This window comes from Triticum dicoccoides, chromosome 7A, assembly GCF_002162155.2.
Source record: "Triticum dicoccoides isolate Atlit2015 ecotype Zavitan chromosome 7A, WEW_v2.0, whole genome shotgun sequence".
Classification (NCBI taxonomy): domain Eukaryota; kingdom Viridiplantae; phylum Streptophyta; class Magnoliopsida; order Poales; family Poaceae; genus Triticum; species Triticum dicoccoides.
Genome location: NC_041392.1, coordinates 124,136,309 through 124,143,161, shown reverse-complemented (window position 1 = coordinate 124,143,161; position 6,853 = coordinate 124,136,309).

Here is a 6,853-nt window from a genome sequence, read left to right as displayed (position 1 = left end):
GCGCCCCCTTCCCCCCTAGTCCGAATAGGACAAGGAAGGGGGGGGGCCCTTTCCTCTTTCCCCCTTCCCCTTTCCTTCTCCAACAAGGCGAGAGGGGGGAGTCCTACTCCCGGTGGGAGTAGGACTCCTCCAGGCGCACCCCTAGGTTCGGCCGCACCTCCCCCTCTCCCTCCTTTATATACGGGGGCAAGAGGGCACCCCATGACACACAAGTTGATCTTCATGAGCGTTCCTTAGCCGTGTGCGGTGCCCCCTTCCACCATATTCCACCTCGGTCATATCGTAGCGGTGCTTAGGCGAAGCCCTGCGTTAGTAGAACATCATCACCGTCATCACGCCGTCGTGCTGACGAAACTCTCCCTCAACACCCAGCTGGATCGGAGCTCGAGGGACGTCACCGAGTTGAACGTGTGCAGAACTCGGAGGTGTCGTACGTTCGGTACTTGGATCGGTCGGATCGGGAAGACGTACGACTACTTCCTCTACGTTGTGTCAACGCTTCCGTTGCCGGTCTACGAGGGTACGTGGACAACACTCTCCCCTCTCGTTGCTATGCATCACCATGATCTTGCGTGTGCGTAGGAATTTTTTTGAAATTACTATGTTCCCCAACAGTGGCATCCGAGCCTAGGTTTTATGCGTTGATGTTATTTGCACGAATAGAACACAAGTGAGTTGTGGGCGATATAAGTCATACTGCTTACCAGCATGTCATACTTTGGTTCGGCGGTATTGTTGGATGAAGCGGCCCGGACCGACATTACGTGTACGCTTACGCGAGACTGGTTCTACCGACGTGCTTTGCACACAGGTGGCTGACGGGTGTCAGTTTTTCCAACTTTAGTTGAACCGAGTGTGGCTACGCCCGGTACTTGCGAAGGTTAAAACAACACCAACTTGACAAACTATCGTTGTGGTTTTGATGCTTAGGTAAGAACGGTTCTTGCTAAGCCCGTAGCAGCCACGTAAAACTTGCAACAACAAAGTAGAGGACGTCTAACTTGTTTTTGCAGGGCATGTTGTGATGTGATATGGTCAAGTCATGATGCTAAATTTTATTGTATGAGATGATCATGTTTTGTAACCGAGTTATCGGCAACTGGCAGGAGCCATATGGTTGTCGCTTTATTGTATGCAATGCAATTGCGGTGTAATGCTTTACTTTATCACTAAGCGGTAGCGATAGTCGTGGAAGCATAAGATTGGCGAGACGACGACGATGCTACGATGGTGATCAAGGTGTCGCGCCGGTGACAATGGTGATCATGACGGTGCTTCAGAGATGGAGATCACAAGCACAAGATGATAATGGCCATATCATATCACTTATATTGATTGCATGTGATGTTTATCTTTTATGCATCTTATCTTGCTTTGACTGACGGTAGCATTATAAGATGATTTCTCACTAAATTTCAAGATAAAAGTGTTCTCCCTGAGTATGCACCGTTACCAAAGTTCGTCGTGCCCAGACACCACGTGATGATCGGGTGTGATAAGCTCTACGTCCATCTACAACGGGTGCAAGCCAGTTTTGCACACGCAGAATACTCAGGTTAAACTTGACGAGCCTAGCATATGCAGATATGGCCTCGGAACACTGAGACCGAAAAGTCGAGCGTGAATCATATAGCAGATATGATCAACATACTGATGTTCACCATTGAAAGCTACTCCATTTCACGTGATGATCGGTTATGGTTTAGTTGATATGGATCACGTGATCACTTAGAAGATTAGAGGGATGTCTTTCTAAGTGGAAGTTGTTAAGTAATATGATTAATTGAACTTAAATTTATCATGAACTTAGTGCCTGATAGTATCTTGCTTGTCTATGTTTGATTGTAGATAGATGGCCCGTGTTGTTGTTCCGTTGAATTTTAATACGTTCCTTGAGAAAGCAAAGTTGAAAGATGATGGTAGCAATTACACGGACTGGATCCGTAACTTGAGGATTATCCTCATTGCTGCACAGAAGAATTACGTCCTGGAAGCACCGCTAGGTGCCAGGCCTGCTGCTGGAGCAACACCAGATGTTATGAACGTCTGGCAGAGCAAAGCTGATGACTACTCGATAGTTCAGTGTGCCATGCTTTACGGCTTAGAATCAGGACTTCAACGACGTTTTGAACGTCATGGAGCATACGAGATGTTCCAGGAGTTGAAGTTAATATTTCAAGCAAATGCCCGGATTGAGAGATATGAAGTCTCCAATAAATTCTATAGCTGCAAGATGGAGGAGAATAGTTCTGTCAGTGAACATATACTCAAAATGTCTGGGTATCATAATCACTTGACTCAACTGGGAGTTAATCTTCCTGTTGATAGTGTCATTGACAGAGTTCTTCAATCACTGCCACCAAGCTACAAGAGCTTCGTGATGAACTATAACATGCAAGGGATGAGCTCTTCGCAATGCTAAAGGCTGCGAAGGTAGAAATCAAGAAGGAGCATCATGTATTGATGGTCAACAAGACCGCTAGTTTCAAGAAAAAGGGCAAAGGGAAGAAGAAGGGGAATTTCAAGAAGAACAGTAAGCAAGTTGCTGCTCAGGAGAAGAAACCCAAATCTGGACCTGATCCTGAAATTGAGTGCTTCTACTGCAAGCAGACTGGACACTGGAAGCGAAACTGCCCCAAGTATTTGGCGGATAAGAAGGATGGCAAGGTGAACAAAGGTATATGTGATATACATGTTATTGATGTGTACCTTACTAGAGCTCGCAGTAGCACCTAGGTATTTGATACTGGTTCTGTTGCTAACATTTGCAACTCGAAACAGGGACTACGGATTAAGAGAACACTGGCAAAGGACGAGGTGACGATGCGCGTGGGAAATGGTTCCAAAGTCGATGTGATCGTGGTCGGCACGCTACCTCTACATCTACCTTCGGGATTAGTTTTAGACCTAAGTAATTGTTATTTGGTGACAGCGTTGAGCATGTACATTATATCTGGATCTTTTTTGATGCGAGACGGTTATTCATTTAAATCAGAGAATAATGGTTGTTCTATTTATATGAGTAATATCTTTTATGGTCATGCACTCTTGAAGAGTGGTCTATTTTTGATGAATCTCGATAGTAGTGATACACATATTCATAATGTTGAAGCCAAAAGATGCAAAGTTGATAATGATAGTGCAACTTATTTGTGGCACTGCCGTTTAGTTCATATCGGTGTAAAGCGCATGAAGAAACTCTATACTGATGGACTTTTGGAATCACTTGATTATGAATGACTTGGTACTTGCGAACCGTGGCTCATGGGCAAGATGACTAAAACGCCGTTCTCCGGTACTATGGAGAGAGCAACGGATTTGTTGAAAATCATACATACAAATGTATGTGGTCCGATGAATATTGAGGCTCGTGGCGGATATCGTTATTTTCTCACCTTCACAGATAATTTAAGCAGATATGGGTATATCTACTTAATGAAACATAAGTACGAAACATTTGAAAAGTTTAAAGAATTTCAGAGTGAAGTTGAAAATCATCGTAACAAGAAAATAAAGTTTCTACGATCTGATCATGGAGGAGAATATTTGAGTTACGAGTTTGGTCTACATTTGAAACAATGCGGAATAGTTTCGCAACTCACGCCACCCGGAACACCACAGCGTAATGGTGTGTCCGAACGTCGTAATCGTACTTTACTAGATATGGTGTGATCTATGATGTCTCTTTCAGATTTACCGCTATCGTTTTGGGGTTATGCTTTAGAGACGGCTGCATCCACGTTAAATAGGGCACCATCGAAATCCGTTGAGACGACGCCTTATGAACTGTGGTTTGGTAAGAAACCAAAGTTGTCGTTTCTGAAAATTTGGGGCTGCGATGCTTATGTGAAAAAGCTTCAACCTGATAAGCTCGAACCTAAATTGGAGAAATGTGTCTTCATAGGATACCCAAAGGAAACTGTTGGGTACACCTTCTATCACAGATCCGAAGGCAAAACTTTCGTTGCTAAGAATGGATCCTTTCTAGAGAAGGAGTTTCTCTCGAAAGAAGTGAGTGGGAGGAAAATAGAACTTGATGAGGTAATTGTACCTACTCCCTTATTGGAAAGTAGTACATCACAGAAACCGGTTTCTATGACACCTACACCAATTAGTGAGGAAGCTAATGATAATGATCATGAAACTTCAGATCAAGTTACTACCGAACCTCGTAGATCAACCAGAATAAGATCCGCACCAGAGTGGTACGGTAATCCTGTTCTGAAAGTCATGCTACTAGATCATGATGAACCTACAAACTATGAAGAAGCGATGGTGAGCCCAGATTCCGCAAAATGGCTAGAAGCCATGAAATCTGAGATGGGGTCCATGTATGAGAACAAAGTGTGGACTTTGGTTGACTTGCCCGTTGATCGGCAAGCAATTGAGAATAAATAGATCTTCAAGAAGAAGACTGATGTTGACGGTAATGTTACTGTCTACAAAGCTCGACTTGTTGCGAAAGGTTTTCGACAAGTTCAAGGGATTGACTACGATGAGACCTTCTCACCCGTAGCGATGCTTAAGTCTGTCCGAATCATGTTAGCAATTGTCGCATTTTATGATTATGAAATTTGGCAAATGGATGTCAAAACTGCATTCCTGAATGGATTTCTGGAAGAAGAGTTGTATATGATACAGCCAGAAGGTTTTGTCGATCCAAAGGGAGCTAACAAAGTGTGCAAGATCCAGCGATCCATTTATGGACTGGTGCAAGCCTCTCGGAGTTGGAATAAACGCTTTGATAGTGTGATCAAAGCATTTGGTTTTGTACAGACTTTTGGAGAAGCCTGTATTTACAAGAAAGTGAGTGGGAGCTCTGTAGCATTTCTGATATTATATGTGGATGACATATTATTGATTGGAAATGATATAGAATTTCTGGATAGCATAAAGGGATACTTGAATAAGAGTTTTTCAATGAAAGACCTCGGTGAAGCTGCTTACATATTGGGCATTAAGATCTATAGAGATAGATCAAGACGCTTAATTGGACTTCCACAAAGCACATACCTTGACAAAGTTTTGAAGAAGTTCAAAATGGATCAAGCAAAGAAAGGGTTCTTGCCTGTGTTACAAGGTGTGAAGTTGAGTAAGACTCAATGTCCGACCACCGCAGAAGATAGAGAGAAAATGAAAGATGTTCCCTATGCTTCAGCCATAGGATCTATCATGTATGCAATGCTATGTACCAGACCTGATGTGTGCCTTGCTATAAGTCTAGCAGGAATGTACCAAAGTAATCCAGCAGTGGATCACTGGACAGCGGTCAAGAACATCCTGAAGTACCTGAAAAGGACTAAGGATATGTTTCTCGTATATGGAGGTGACAAAGAGCTTATCATAAATGGTTATGTTGATGCAAGCTTTGACACTAATCCGGACGATTCTAAATTGCAAACCGGATACATGTTTATACTAAAGGGTGGAGCTATCAGTTGGTGCAGTTCTAAACAAAGCGTCGTGGCGGGATCTACATGTGAAGCGGAGTACATAGCTGCTTCGGAAGCAGTAAATGAAGGAGTCTGGATGAATGAGTTCATATCCGATCTAGGTGTCATACCTAGTGCATCGGGTCCAATGAAAATCTTTTGTGACAATACTGGTGCAACTGCCTTGGTGAAGGAATCCAGATTTCACAAGAGAACCAAGCACATCAAGAGACGCTTCAATTTCATTCAGGATTTAGTCCAAGTGGGAGACATAGAAATTTGCAAGATACATACGGATCTGAATGTTGCAAACCCGCTGACTAAGCCTCTCCCACGAACAAAACATGATCAACACCAAGGCTCCATGGGTGTTAGAATCATTACTGTGTAATCTAGATTATTGACTCTAGTGCAAGTGGGAGACTGAAGGAAATATGCCCTAGAGGCAATAATAAAGTTATTATTTATTTCCTTATATCATGATAAATGTTTATTATTCATGCTAGAATTGTATTAACCAGAAACATAATACATGTGTGAATACATAGACAAACAGAGTGTCATTAGTATGCCTCTACTTGACTAGCTCGTTGATCGAAGATGGTTATGTTTCCTAACCATAGACATGAGTTGTCATTTGATTAACGGTATCACATCATTAGGAGAATGATGTGATTGACTTGACCCATTCTGTTAGCTTAGCACTTGATCGTTTAATTTGTTGCTATTGCTTTCTTCATAACTTATACATGTTCCTATGACTATGAGATTATGCAACTCCCATTTACCGGAGGAACACTTTGTGTCCTACCAAACGTCACAACGTAACTGTGTGATTATAAAGGTGATCTATAGGTGTCTCCAAAGGTACTTGTTGGGTTGGCGTATTTCGAGATTAGGATTTGTCACTCCGATTGTCGGAGAGGTATCTCTAGGCCCTCTCGGTAATGCACATCACTCAAGCCTTGCAAGCATTGCAACTAATAAGTTAGTTGCAGGATGATGTATTACGGAACGAGTAAAGAGACTTGCCGGTAACGAGATTGAACTAGGTATTAAGATATCGACGATCGAATCTCGGGCAAGTAACATACCTATGACAAAGGGAACAACGTATGTTGTTATGCGGTCTGACCGATAAAGATCTTCGTAGAATATGTAGGAGCCAATATGAACATCCAGGTTCCGCTATTGGTTATTGACCGCAGACGTATCTCAGTCATGTCTACATAGTTCTCGAACCCGTAGGGTCCGCACGCTTAAAGTTCGGTGACGATCGTAATTAGGGTTTTTGTGTTTTGATGAACCGAAGGTTGTTCGGAGTCCCGGATGTGATCACGGACATGACGAGGAGTCTCGAAATGGTCGAGACATAAAGATTGATATATTGGAAGCCTATATTTGGACATCGGAAACGTTCC